The 14008-nt window shown below is 40.4% G+C and overlaps 1 protein-coding gene across 3 annotated transcripts in view; it reads left to right on the forward strand.

The window, feature by feature from the left end:
- VAV3 (vav guanine nucleotide exchange factor 3) overlaps positions 1-14008 on the forward strand; it is a 192217-nt gene that overhangs the window by 81339 nt on the left and 96870 nt on the right. The window lies entirely within an intron of this gene.

Raw genomic sequence — 14008 nt, forward strand, 5'->3', positions numbered from 1 at the left:
TTATTGGACTCTGCCCATCCATCCAACCATTCCAGGTCTCTCTGCAGAGCCCTCCTAACCTCCAACAGATCAACACATGCTCCCAGCTTAGTGTCCTCTGCAAATTTACTAATGAAGGACTCAATACCCTCATCCATGTCACCAATAAAAATATTGAGCAGAACAGGCCCCAGCACAGCCCCCTGAGGGACACCACTGGTCACTGGCCCCCAGCTGGGTGCAGCCCCACTCACCACCACTCTGTGGGCCCGGCCATCCAGCCAGTTCCTAACCCAGCACAGAGTGCTCCTGTCCAAGCCTGGGCTGCAGCTTTTTCAGGAGTGTGCTGTGGGAAACGGTGTCAGAGGCCTTGCTGAGGTTCAAACAGACAACATCCACAGCCTTTCCTGCATCCACCAGCTGGGTCACCTGGTCATAAAAGGAGATCAGGTTGGTCAGACACACCCTGCCCCTCCTAAACCCATGCTGGCTGGCTCTGATACCCTGGCCATCCTGTACATGCTGTGTGATGACACTCAGTATAAACTGTTCCATTACCTTACCAGGTACTGAGGTTAGACTGACTGGCCTATAATTATTAGGATCCTCCTTCCCACCCTTTTTGTGAGTGGGTGTCACATTGTCCAGCTTCCAGTCATCTGGAACCTCACCAGTGAGCCAGGACTGCTGGTAAATGATGGAGAGCGGTTTCACAAGCTCATCTGCCAGTTCCCTCATCACCCTGGGATGGATCCCATCTGGTCCCATAGATTTATGAACATCCAAGTGGCTCAGGAGTTCTCTGACTGCCTCCTCCTGGATAACAGGGGGACCTTTCTGCTTGCTGACACCATCTGCCAACCCAGGAGGACAGTTGTCCTGAGGACAAGCTGTCTTCCCACTAAAGACTGAGGCAAATAAGGTGTTAAGCACCTCTGCCATCTCCTCATCTGCAGTTACTAAGCTCCCTCCTGCATCCAATAAAGAATACAGGTTGGTCTTACCCTTCCTTTTACCATTAATAGATTTGTAAAAATATATTTTATTATTCTTTGCAGAAGTTGCTAAATTAATTTCAAACTGAGCTTTGGCCTTCCCTTCCCAAGATGACACGTCTTCTTTTTTATTCCCAAGTTCCCATCAGGCTGGATGTTTGCCTCATCAACTCATCTTTCAGCACCCAGGAACAGTCTGTTCCTGTGCCCTCAAGATCTCTGTTTTGAAGCATGGCCACCTTTCCTGGACTCCTTTGTTTTTAAGGGCTGCTTCCCAAGAAATTCTCTGAATAAGGCACCTAAATAGGCCAAAGTCTGCCCTCTGGAAGTCCATTGTAAAAGTCTTATTGATGTTCCTTCTGACTTCACCAAATATCAAAAACTCTATAATTTCATGATCACTGTGGCCCAAGTGGCATCCAACCACCACATTTCCCACCAGCCCATCTCTATTTGTAAACAACAGATCTAACATAGCCCCTCCCCTGGTGGGTTCACTTACCAGCTGTGACAAAAAGTTGTCCTCCACACACTCTAAAGACTTCCTGGACTGCCCCTTTTCTGCTGTATTAAGTTCCCAGCAGATATCTGGTAGGTTAAAGTTTCCTAAAAGAAAAAGGGCTGGTTATCCTGAAACATTCTCCAGCTGTTTATAGAATAAATTGTCCACCTCTTCTTCCCGATTGGGTGGATGATAACAGACTCTCAGTAGGATGTCTTTGTTGGCCTCCCCCTTAATTCTTGCCCATAGCCATTCATCATTAGTAGTTCTAATACCCATGGCATCAAAAGCCTCCCAAATACAAAGGGCCACCTCTTCTCCCTTTCCTGTCTCTTCTGAAGAGCTTGTAGGCATCCAGTGCAGCGCTCCAGCTATGTGAGTCATCCTACCACGTTTCTGTGATGGCAACTACACCATAGCTCTGCTGTTATACCATGGCCTCCAACTCTTCTTGTTTGTTTCCCATGCTGCGTGCGTTAGTGTACATGTACCTCAGCTGGTTTGGTTATTGGCTACTTGGTTAACTTTGGTTAATGGCTACTGATTTCACCCCTAACTCAGGCTTGCCACTCTTGGGCCTGTTTCTAGACAGCCCAGCTGCATCTCTTTCCCCCTTCAACCCTAGTTTAAAGCCCTCTCAATGAGTTCTGCCAGTTCATGAAGTAAAGTCCTTTTGCCCTTAACAGAGAGATGGAGTCCATCCAGTTCCAGCAGGCCAGGTGCTGAAAAAGTTGCCCCATGATCAAAGAACCCAAAATTCTGCTGATGACACCAACCCTTGAGCCACTTGTTGATAATGTGGGCTCTGCTATTCCTTCCATCATTTTTCTCTGCCACCAAAGGGACTGAGCAGAACACCACCTGTGCTCCTGCCCTATCAACCACTTGACACAATGCCCTAAAGTCCCTTTTAATTGCTCTGACACTCCTCTTTTCAATCTCATCACTGCCAGCCTGGATTATCACCAGTGGGTAATAATCAATGGGATGAATCAGCCTAGTAAGTCTCTCAGTGATACTCTGTACCTGGGCCCCAGGGAGGTACAGACCTCCCTGTGGGATGGGTCTGGTCAACATATGGGGCCCTCTATTCCCTTCAGAAGGGAGTCCCACACTACCCTGATTTTCTTTTTAATATTAGAGTCCTCTAATATGATGAAAAATATGAAGCTTGTTATTGAAATTTACTAACATTAACTCTTGTTCTGCTCTTTGTATGCACGTTGAAAACAGTTTGCTCAGGCAGTGAAATTGGTTGCTTTGGTAGGTATAGTACCAGAATAACGACTGCTTCTTGTTTGCAAGTGTAGAACTCTGGCTATGAAGGAGAATTCAGTTACAAATTTGTTTGAGAGTGTAACACAAAACGTTAAAAGTAAAGTCAGTGTTCTCAAGCAAACGTGACTTTGTTCGTGGGTTTCAAAGCTGTTTGGCTGGTAGGAAAGAATGCATGATGGCTTTAAACTGATCCATCTTAGTTCACATGGCAGACTAAAGTCATAAGAGAAAAAAGTAAAGCTTTTTTCTTTCTCTACAGCTCCTTATAGACAGAGGGGCCCTGAATTAGCAAGGCAAAGAATCCTGTCAGAATCCATTTTCCTTGCCTGCTCTGTTGGATCTTAATGAATTGTTGTATGAGCTGTCCTGAAGATGGAGATGGTGTGGTGTTTGCTCCGAGTGCCACAGACAGTGGGAAACTGAAGTACATCAATAATCAAAAATCCACTGAAAGCTTAAACTTGTCCAGCAGTAGCCTGGCCTTTTTGTTATATATGTAACACTTAATTTTGACCAACAACTAGAACTTCATCTTAATATAAAATCACTAGTTACTATTTGTTGTATGCAGGTCTTAAGGGCATTGCTCCATAGGCTATAATGTAAAAGAATTGGATGAGAGTGGCTTTAATGGCTGTATTATCTTGAACAGCAGAAATTTAAAGCATCAAAAAGATAAATATAAATCTAGAGTGTATCATCCAGACACCTCACAAAATCTCCATTGTGTGTGCTCTGCCTGTTATAGGTACCTCAGTCACAGCAAAGAGCTAACAGTGTTAATGCAGCTCGCAAAGTTTCTATGTTGATATTTTTGTTTCTTTTGGTGAAAAACATGGATCATCTCTTTTTTTCTTTTTCTTTTTCTTTTCTTTTTTTTTTTTTTGACAAATTACCATGGAGGGAATGCTTGCTTTTTTTGTTCTCATTTTATGTTTCATTTGCTTTACAGGTTTGGTTTTAGTTTCCTTACCTTATTTTCTACTTTTTGAGGTGATGTTTCTGTACTCTTAAATCCCTTCTGAAGCTGACTACCTTACTTCTTTTGAATTATATTTTTCCTCATCCTCTAGTGCCTTGTTCTCTTTCCTTCAACTTTCTCACATCTTTCTCCTGTAGATATCTCTTATTTCCCAGAACTTCTGCCTTTCCAAATCTTCTGACTTTGCTGTTGTCTGAAGATTATATTTCATGTATCTGCCTCAGTTAAACTGATTTTGATGCTGTTTCATTGCTACTATTTTTTGGTATGACTGCAGTAAGGGAATTTTTGTGCTGTTGGAAATACCTGTGAGTAGTAAAATTAGTTCCTCCTAAGTAAGGGAGAAGATATGTTGAGGAACACAATTGTAAGAAACATTACAGGTAGCATGGGTTAAAATTACAAGCTGTAATGCTGAATAGCTTTGAAAAAATCCAGCATTGAGGCTATTTCACTCAATTTAATATTCATCAGCTTGTATGTATTTTGATCTCGGTTTTAGATTTGAAGTTTGATGTAAAAAAATGAAGATAGTAGAGGCACAATTCAGGTTGCTGCTGGATATTAACTGCAACTTTCAATTTGAAATCCCCTCCTGTGACATTTGACCCTTAAAAAATTAATAGTCTAGCACAAATAAAACCTTTCATTGAGACTATAATATCTATGACAAAATGCTAGGAGAATGTTGGTATCGGACAACGTTTATCTTTCATGCTGTATGTTTGATAAAACCACTTATGCAATGTTGGTTAATTGCAACATATTTTTTCCAAATTTTATCTCCCTAAAAAACTTTCCGCATTGGCTACAAATGATGTGGGATCCTGTTTTCACTAAGCATGACCTTTCCTGGTGTGTTTTCTAGGTGCATCTGCTCGCCTAGTTGGCCCTTGCATTTGCTCAATGTAGGCTGCTGCTGATTGACTGGAGCAGGTCTGATAACGCTTGGGATATTGTGTTTGGTTTGGACTCACTGTATTGGATTGAAATACCCAACTGAATTCATGTCAAGAGTTTCATTGAACTCATATGTGCTACTGGTGTTTTTAACATAAACTGTGAGGACTGAAGTTGGCCTTAGATGAAGTTTCAGGACTTGTTACCAGTCTGGGATGTGTTCAGTCCCGTGTCCTTTCACAAATGTTTTTAAGTGCAATTCCACAACAAATATTTGGAAATACCTATAAACCCTATAAAGTGAAAGCGAGGTACAATCTTGTGTGCTCTAAGAGGCAACATTAATGTCAGAGATTACTGCCTCTACTGTAGCAGAATGCCTCTTGATGTGGTAGAGCTAGGAAATAAGGAGTGGACCTTACCTGCCCTTCAGAATTACGTGCTAAGAAATCTATCCCTCTCTCTGTCTCTGCTTGTCAGTTCTCAAATGTAGTTTATGACGTAACCATAGCGTTGGGTTAGAACAGTGGGTGAAGAGGACAAAGTAGAGGACAAAAGTTTCTGTAGTCAGCAAAGCTGGTGAAATTCCAAGAGACATCTCAATAGTAAATATGACTGTATGGTTAATGATGGCTATCTCTGGTTTGCTCCTATTTATCACAGTATCTACATCTAAAATACATACTGTGATCCCCATCTAACTTTAAGAACACAGAATGTTTTTTTCAGCCTTCAGACAAGTGAAAGCTAAAGAACAACACTTTCAAAAACATATTAAAAAAAGAGAGGAATCACTCCCACTTTCTCTTTAGTTCTGCAGTGGCATTTTGGAAGTGTAGCACATAGATAATACAACCTGCAAGCTACTGCATGTTCAGGGTAATAAGAAAATAATTAAACAGTAAAAAAAACAAAAATAGCAAGTTAGTTTCTCTCATTAATTTTGTAATTTTCAGTATAAGGATCCAGCTCAAGGAGAATTGGGCACAAACGTGATGGGAATGTATCTTTCTGCATATTTTCTTCCACTACTGCAAATGTCCTTAGATATTTTTTTAATCTAAATGAACAGATGATTAGAGAGAAAACCAAACCACTGCTCTTACCAAGTTTCAATAATAGAAACTGACAATGCCACTTCTCTTGCAGAATATCTTCTCAAATATTGTTTTAATCCTGTATCAAAGGTGATGATTTTTAAAATGAGTGGAAGATAGTGAAATGTCTGAGTTATGCCATCCTGCCTTACTGTGTATCTTTTTGTAGGGTTGGAGCCAAGTGTTTTCTGTTGGACTGTTCTAATCCCTTGTCTCTTCTGGTAGAGGTATCTCCTAAGAGTGCAAGGCCTGAAAGATTGCTGTGGGGTTTTGTGAACCACTGTGAGCCAGTGGGAGGGTAACTGCAGCAAAGAGAACAGCTCACTTCCTGTTACAGTGTATAGAAGGGACTTTTTATTTCTTGCAGAGAATAAGGAGATATACAGTGTATATTTATGCCTAATAAATATTCCTGTCTTCAATGATCATGTACTGGAGTAAATTCAATTCATGGTTCAGGTGTGACTTGATACCACTAAGCAAAGCCACACACTAGTTAAATTTGTGTAGTCAATGGTTACAGTAAGCTCAGAAAAGCGAGAAGTGTGGCAGTGACTGATTCACCCAAGACAGGAAGAAAAACTCTTCCTCTGCTTTTAGCAGAAGAGAGGAAGAAAAACTCCATTGCACAGCCTCCTCTGAGTATTCTTTTTGCCATGATCAAAATTGGCAAAGAATCTTTTTAAATATTAAAGTGAAGTAACACAGTGGGAGTGAGGAAACCACATGTCACTTAAACTGCAGGATGCGTACCTAAAACAGTATTGGAGGTACAATCGATAATGAATATCTAAGCACTAATTTCCTTCTAAAATACCTGTATGCCAATTTTAAACATCCAAGGTCATGAACACACAAAATCTGTACAAAATGTACAAACTGGTAATTTCAATTTAGAGAATTTGCTTGTTCTTTTTGAAACATATAAAAATACTCTTCTGAAGTCTGTTAGAGTGCAGAGGCAAAAGAATGTAACTTTTGAAAACACACAGCACTGATTTACATCCTTTTCCATTTAAAAAAACCCCACATGTCCAATGTCTGAACACATTTAATAATATCCCTGTTCAGTCATTAGAGATTTTAAAAGGAATACATACATTTAGGTTAAAGAAAAAAAATTGTATTAAAGTATCCTCTTTACAATCCAGGAAAAAGCAATTTCTTTCATGATTGATTACTGTTATGACCCATATAAAATATGGTAAAAAAAAAGGTATCATCAGTAAGAGTGTTCAAAAAGCATTGAAAACAAGCACTTGATCAAAGCTGAAAACAGCTCAAAGATGCTGTTTCTAAGTATAGGTTATACTTGTAGTGTTTATTCTGTAGGGAACTGGAATGACTTAACAGCAGATAGGTTTTGCAGTACTGTCCTAGGAATAGCCTTTTGTATTCTTTTGCTCTCAATGCAAAACCTGAAATGTAGTAAATGCACCAGAAATGACAAACTCCAGTTCCGTGTTTAGAAGAACAGCATGCTCTGAGGCAGTCTGCACTTAATGCTATTAGTTGCAGTGTTTGTAACACAGCAATGCTTAAAGTATGGTTGTCATTCTTTAAGCAAGAGCTTAAAAAGAAAAAAACCAAACAAATCCAACAAAAAACCAGCCCCAAATGTAACACCCCAGAAGGCATTCTGAGGGCTGGAAGGTATTCAGAGAATCAAAACCACGAGCTGCAGACAGGAAGCAGCTGCTCAAACTCCTTCCCCCCTCATGCTTGAGTTAGGGAGTCTCGGCCTTGTGGACAAAATGAACCAAAGGATGAGCAGGACTGTGCTTGTGCAATTTAAACTTTCTCATTTCCCTGTAAGAAGTGAGCCATCTAGGGAACCTTCCTTGCTTTTGGACTAGTGACTGTAGTCACTAGAGTATAGGCTTTTGACTGTAGTCTTATCAGAGATGTAAAATTTGAAAAATGTGGTATTAAGCACAATTTAAAAACATATACATACATTTGTGTCCATTATTGGATATTGATTAGTAAGGACTTGCTCATTATAGTTCTGATAACATGATATTGAGTTTTACAGATTCCCAGAGAGCATTTGGTTTTGTCTTTCCTCCTTTTATGTTTAGGATTCATGTGTGCAGTTCTGTCAGCCAGTCCCACTGTTCTACTTCCAGAGTTTGCATGATCAGAGTTACCACCTCTGATAAAAGGAGCAAAATGTTCAGTGTGCAAAAGAGGGTAAATATTCTTGGCAACAACCTGTCCTTTTGGACAGCAGGTCATCTGTCCTCATATCTTTGAATGGCTTGTAAAACTTACATTCTAAAAGCTTTGCCTGTCTTCCTGGTTCCAAACTGCCTGTCTCACCTCTCCTTAGAAGACTTTGGAGAAAAAAATTGCATCTTCTGTAGCTGTTAATTCCCCGGGGCTTTTGAAGTCCCAGCGGTTTGCATCTCTGTATTTAGCTTATCTACGAACAGATCGGCAACACCCAGGAAGGTTTTTTTATTTATTTATTTACTCTGCAGAAACTTTCCTGCCACTTCATTGTGGAGACACTAACGCTAGGGAGAATGCAGAGATGAGACCTCCCTAGGGCAATGCATGTAGGGTATGAAGGTCTGCATGCCCAGAGCCAGCCAGGCTTCCCCCTGCAGCACAACAGCACCTCTGAGCTCTCCTCCTGCAGCTGGAGCTGGGGCTCAGTGCTCAGAGGAGATGTGCATGACTGCCAAAACCAGCTTTTACAGCAGTTGTACCCTTGCTGCCTCTGCATGAAAGCATTTGGCACCTGGTTTCAAACCCTTTTTTTTCACAGTTGCTGGCAGGCTCCTGTCAGTCACAAAGACTTGGCTCGGGGTAGTGAATTTCTCTGCCATGGCTCCCTGGTACACTCGGTCTATTTTCCTTGCTGCTCCTATGCCAGTGCGAAGCCTTGATGGGAAAGAGGGATGAAGTAGTTCTCAGATGTGTTTCCTTAGGGTGTAGTTCAGGGGAAATGAAGAATGGATGCAGACAATGAGAGAGCCAGAATCAGGATGGCTGAAGGTGATGTCAGTGAGAAAACAGGCAGTATCCCACAGCTGGTGATTACCCCAGTGGAAAGTAAATTTATGCCTTTCTTTTGGATTGCACCTATCAGTGCTCTACACCAAAAGCCTGGATTTCACCTGAATGAGGTGAAAATCAGGATACAGCTATATGTGAAGCTTTGTGTCATGAAACACAGATGATGACATTTCTACCTGCTGGAGGTCTGCCGTCTGTCCTGTTCCTAAGGAGGTGTTGGTGCAGGTGCCAAGGCTGTAAATTGTCTTTCACATCTTTGTGTCTGTATGGCTTTGACACTTCAGTGCATGCCTCAACAGTATCTAGTAGAGGCATATTTGCATAGCTGGCATTTGAAATGTGGTTTTTGTTTTTAAGGACCTGTTAGAGGTGCCAGTATGTGAAACAAAGGTTTTCTTTTAGGTCAGGTTTTCCCTTCTCTCCCTGTTTTTTTTTTTTTTTTTTTTTCCTTCCCCTTTCATTTTCCTTTTATTTTTTTATTTTAAGGAGTTTTCATTCATTTTGCCTTTTTAAAAAGCCCTTCATCCTTTCTCCTTCCCTAGAGGCTCGAGGTTTGATCAAAACTGGCCTAAACCAACATGGACTACTAACATGGTACCAAAGGCAGATGGAGAGAAAATGTTCAATTTAACTTATGAACATGCTTTACTTGGAATAATATGCTCATTAGATCAGCAGCTGTGTAATCACCCTGAAGTTGTCTGGCTTAATGTATTTTCTTTTTTTTTTTTTTTCTTTTTTTCATCTGTTAACCAAGTAAAATAGAAATGCAGCAGTTCCTAGAGATCTTTTGGTTCAAAAGTTGATGATGGATTAGTGTACAATATTAATACATATTAATCAATATATATATTTCAACTGCTCCCCACCTCTGTGCCAAATGAAGTATTGATCTAGGCCTGTCCAGAGCCTGGTAAATTCTGTACAATAGCAAAAGATAAACTTTTCTTAATATAAGTAATTTGGGAATATATTTATGTATAGCATTTTCATCTTATCTCTGAGTGACAGAGACACAAAATGATGTTTCTCTTTCCTCTCCTTCTCACCAGTCTGGGAATGAGTGAAAACAGCTTCAGGAGAACTCACTCAGTATGTGGGCATGACGGGCAGTTCTGGCTTTAAAGTGTCCTGGATATGTGGCAGTTAAAATTGATCTCATAAGAGCCTCGTCCCATGGTATGGAGAATGTACGATGTTGTGTTCTTCAGAAACACTGGATTTCTATATGCACTGGCTTTTTATTTTTCATTATCTGCCCAGAGATCTGACTTCTACCGTGTTTTAGGAAAACTGATTTAAGTGCCTGCATGGAAGCAACTGCTTTGATGCTCTAACCACAAATGAGTCTTTCTAGGTTTTATTGGTATAAGCTATCAAACTGTTGCCATCAATATTTGTTGATCACTTACCATTTTCAGTTTAGGGAAATATCAGAAATAAATATGGGCATAGTCCTTTCAGCAGCTGTCAGTAACATGGAATTATTTCTTGTTTGGGGAGACTGAGTTGCAAAATGATTTACTTCTGTTTATTCTAGAAGTGGAAAAGTATTTTTAAAACGTACTTAATCTGTTCTTCAACTGCATGATTTGCAAGTTCTTTTTAAAGAAACAAGATTACAAAGAGACACCACTAAAATACTTTAGAAAGGAACATTTTAAACTCAGACACGCTACTGCTATGGAAAGTAGTAAAATAGTCCCTCTAGTGTACTGCTGCTGTAAGCAGACACAGGAATATCTGATGTGATTAACTGAAGAGTATGGCTGCAGGAAATTACAAAATAATGTTTTGGCAAGGCATATTAAAGTTCATACATAAACTGGAGAGTCGGACCTACAACTGTAAGTCAAGTTAAGCCATAGTAAATATCAAGAAAAAAAAAAAAGCTGTTAGAATTCCTAATGAAGTAAAGAGTTAATGAACAGTGTGAGACCATTGCTCTTGCCAGCAGTGCCTGAAACATGAGGAGTAGAGCCACTCACCAGGGTGTGGGCTGAGGTGTGCTTCCTCTTCCAGTGCTGTAGGTTTGAATTTCATGTCATATTTTGCATAAACTGGCTATGTACTGAAAAACAAACTTGGATGTTCACATCTTCTTGAAGTGAGTGTGACTTTGATGTGACTTCTGAAGACCTGCTTAACCTCTGTCTCATTGTGTTAGGCAGTGCAAAGGAGCTGTACTGGGGTGGGTGCAGTGAGGCTTCCTTCTATGCCTCAAAGCCTCTTGCTAGTACCTCCCAGTGTCAGGTGAATCCTAGAGTTATTGAGCTTTTCAGTGTGAAGGAATGTAGTCGTTGTGGGATGTTAGGAGTATAAACGTTTCTCTTTTTTTGTGTGCTGTAGCTGGCCAGAATGTCAATTAGGAATCTTTACTCAGTAACTATTTCTTGCTGACTCTTTCTGGTGTTAGTGTGTGTGCAAAGCTCTGCAGCCCTTTGTACAGTTTGTTGCAGAGCAGCACCAGGCATGGAATCCCTGTTGTTTTGGACTTTGTACAAGCAAAGAGTGCTACTTTTGCACTTAAACTAAGATCCAGTCAAGCCTCATTTAAAGTACAGGAGCATCTGTCAGAGTCTGTTCTTTGGAAGAGAGCTGGGTGATCATTTAGGGTTAAATGCGTGAAAGGGATTAAAGCACTGCTGAAAGGAAGAGAGCAAAGCAAAAAAAGCACATGCAAAGTGCTAAATTGAATGTTAGGGATTTTAATGTGCATAGTACATTGTAATTTTGGAGTTCAGAATTGCACAATATTATAGGTTCCCTCATATCAACTGTATAGGGCTTCAAACTAGCACTGTTCTGAAAAACTCTTGAGTCTTTCTTTTGTAAGTTATCGAAAATCGGACATTTTGCTGCATTTAAGTTTATTTTGCTGAATGACTATTGAAATTCTGTTTGTTTATCTGGCAACTCAGCCCATACAGAACTGCAGTCATCCCTATGGACCTTGAAATTTGGGAACTGTTAGTTTTTTCTTGCAGGGCTCAGAACCAAAGAGCTGAAATTTCAAGTGGAAGGAGAATCTTGCTTTGCCCCACCTTTTTTTGGAGCAAATACATTTACATGTATATGATATGGGTAAAGTGTTTTGACCAGAAGTGGTAATTCCACGTGTGATTACTGGTGTAAGTATTCTTGACATTTTCTCGGAATTCTTTAGGGAAACCACAACTGCAAGAAAAATGCTCCTCAGTAGACATGGTTCTGTTTCTTGACAGTGCTGTTTTAAGCTGTGGTTTAATAGGAGTGGTTCAATGGTTAAGCATTATCTTTTATTCTGTGGAAGTTGAATCAGTGTTCTAATCTTTACTAGACACTGGAATGCTTAATGGTTTCTGTTCTAAGAGCAGGGAAGATTCTTATAGTCTCTGTTGTCAGTAGTTGTACAGTTCCTTTCTCTGTCCTTTTCTCTGTGCATTTTCTGGTTAATGCTTCTCTGGCTTCCCCAGTGTGTGGGTGTCATCGTGGGCCTCTGTGCCCACCCCCTCCAAGTTCTCACATCAGTTCCTGAAAGAGTTTTTCTATTCCTCTTATTTATAAATCTTGCTTTTGTTCGTGTTTATATTGATAGCTCTAAAATGTCACTTTGGGAATAACATTTTCTAGTTACCTATTTTTTTTAAAATTTCTTTTTTATTATCTTGAAGAAACTGTAATTAACTGTGAAGAGTAAGCCATATATCTACTGTGTTTGATTATGCTAGATAAGTGAGAATCCCTCTAAGGAAAAGGTTCTGTGTGGGTGGAATAGTTTGCAAAAGATTTTTTGTATGCTGGGAAATATCATGTTGAAACAAGTAGGGGATATTCAGTTCACCCTTTTTGTTTTGAGAACCATGAAGCCTCCTGTGATTTTGCCCATCAGTGCCCACCCATGTGTCAGGACAGATGATTTTGCCATTGAATCCCACCACATCTTGTCTCGTGTGGCTCAGCGCTCCTTGCAGCCCTGTGTGGGGATTCTTGCAGGTGTACAGGGGCAAGCTCTGGTCTGCTACAAAAACCAGAACTCCCCAGCAACAGTAAGACTTGTTAAAGAAGTATTTTTTCTCTTTTGACCTTTTGATTAGTGTGAAATAGTTTTTAATTAATTTTGTCATTTATTCAAGAAACTTTTATTCACAGTTTCTAAAGTTTATTCTAGACTACATTGCATTTCTTCTGTTCAGAGGGGAAATATGTGCCCTCATTTTTGATTATGTTAATGGCATATTTATTTGTTTTTATTATTCTTTGCTGTAAGGCAAAACGAGTTTTTTGTGGCACTAATTTTCACAGCAGCTGAAATGCACTCCAAATATTTCTTTCAGAGGATTAATCTAACATTAATTCTTCATTTTGCTCCTGTGCCTATGAAATATGATTCACTATGAAGGCTTTGTAACTTCGGTTTAAGCTGTAGTTTGTGATATTTTTCTGTGGCTTTTACTTTGTCATTCTCCTGTCTAAACATGTAGTTTTCCTTTGAGAGATGCACTTTTAACTCTCTTTTATGGTCATGGTAGTCTTGTAATTAGAACTTCAAAAATAAACAACTGAAATGGTAGAAATTATTCTCAAATGCCTGTGAATTGTAGAAATGTAACATTGCTGTACTGAATTTTGATACTGCTGATAAAAACCTACTTTGGAGATTTCTCTTCAGCTTAATATGGATTTTGATTTGAAAAGATACAGGCTGAAATTTCTGGGGAGTTCAGGGGAAACCTTGTCATTGGAAGTATAGAAATTCAGGCAGGTTGTCATTTTGGGTCATTTTCTCTCTCTAGCAAATAAGATTTGCATATCTGAGTATGAGTAAATAGTTATGACAGAGAGGCAGGCAGAATCAAAGTAGGTCTTGTATTAATTCAATTGCCAGCAAAACAACTGCATGTGTGTGACCGTGTGTGTGTTCTACCTTCCTAATGCTCCCCCTCGCTTTGAGTGTAACCTCAGCGGGTACAGGAGGTATTCTCTTAGCATGAGCTCTTCCAGCTGCTGCCGTATTCCGGCGGAGAGGAAGGGCTCAGGGCTCCTCCGTGCGGCTCTGGCTGCGGGCGGATGGCAGCGGGCTCAGGCTCCCCGGCCAGCCCGGCTGCCTCGGCCGGCGGCTCCCCCTGGTGCCCGCCGTGCGCCAGAGCGCAGCTCCGCCTGCAGCTGCCCGAGGGACACCGAGCGTTTCCGCCGTGTCCGGGACAACATTTGATTACGGGTGCATCCAGGTCCAATTGTCTGTTTGGTACAGCCAGATTTTGTCTCTGTA

The sequence above is a fragment of the Parus major genome, chromosome 8 (genome assembly GCF_001522545.3).
Source record: "Parus major isolate Abel chromosome 8, Parus_major1.1, whole genome shotgun sequence".
NCBI lineage: Eukaryota > Metazoa > Chordata > Aves > Passeriformes > Paridae > Parus > Parus major.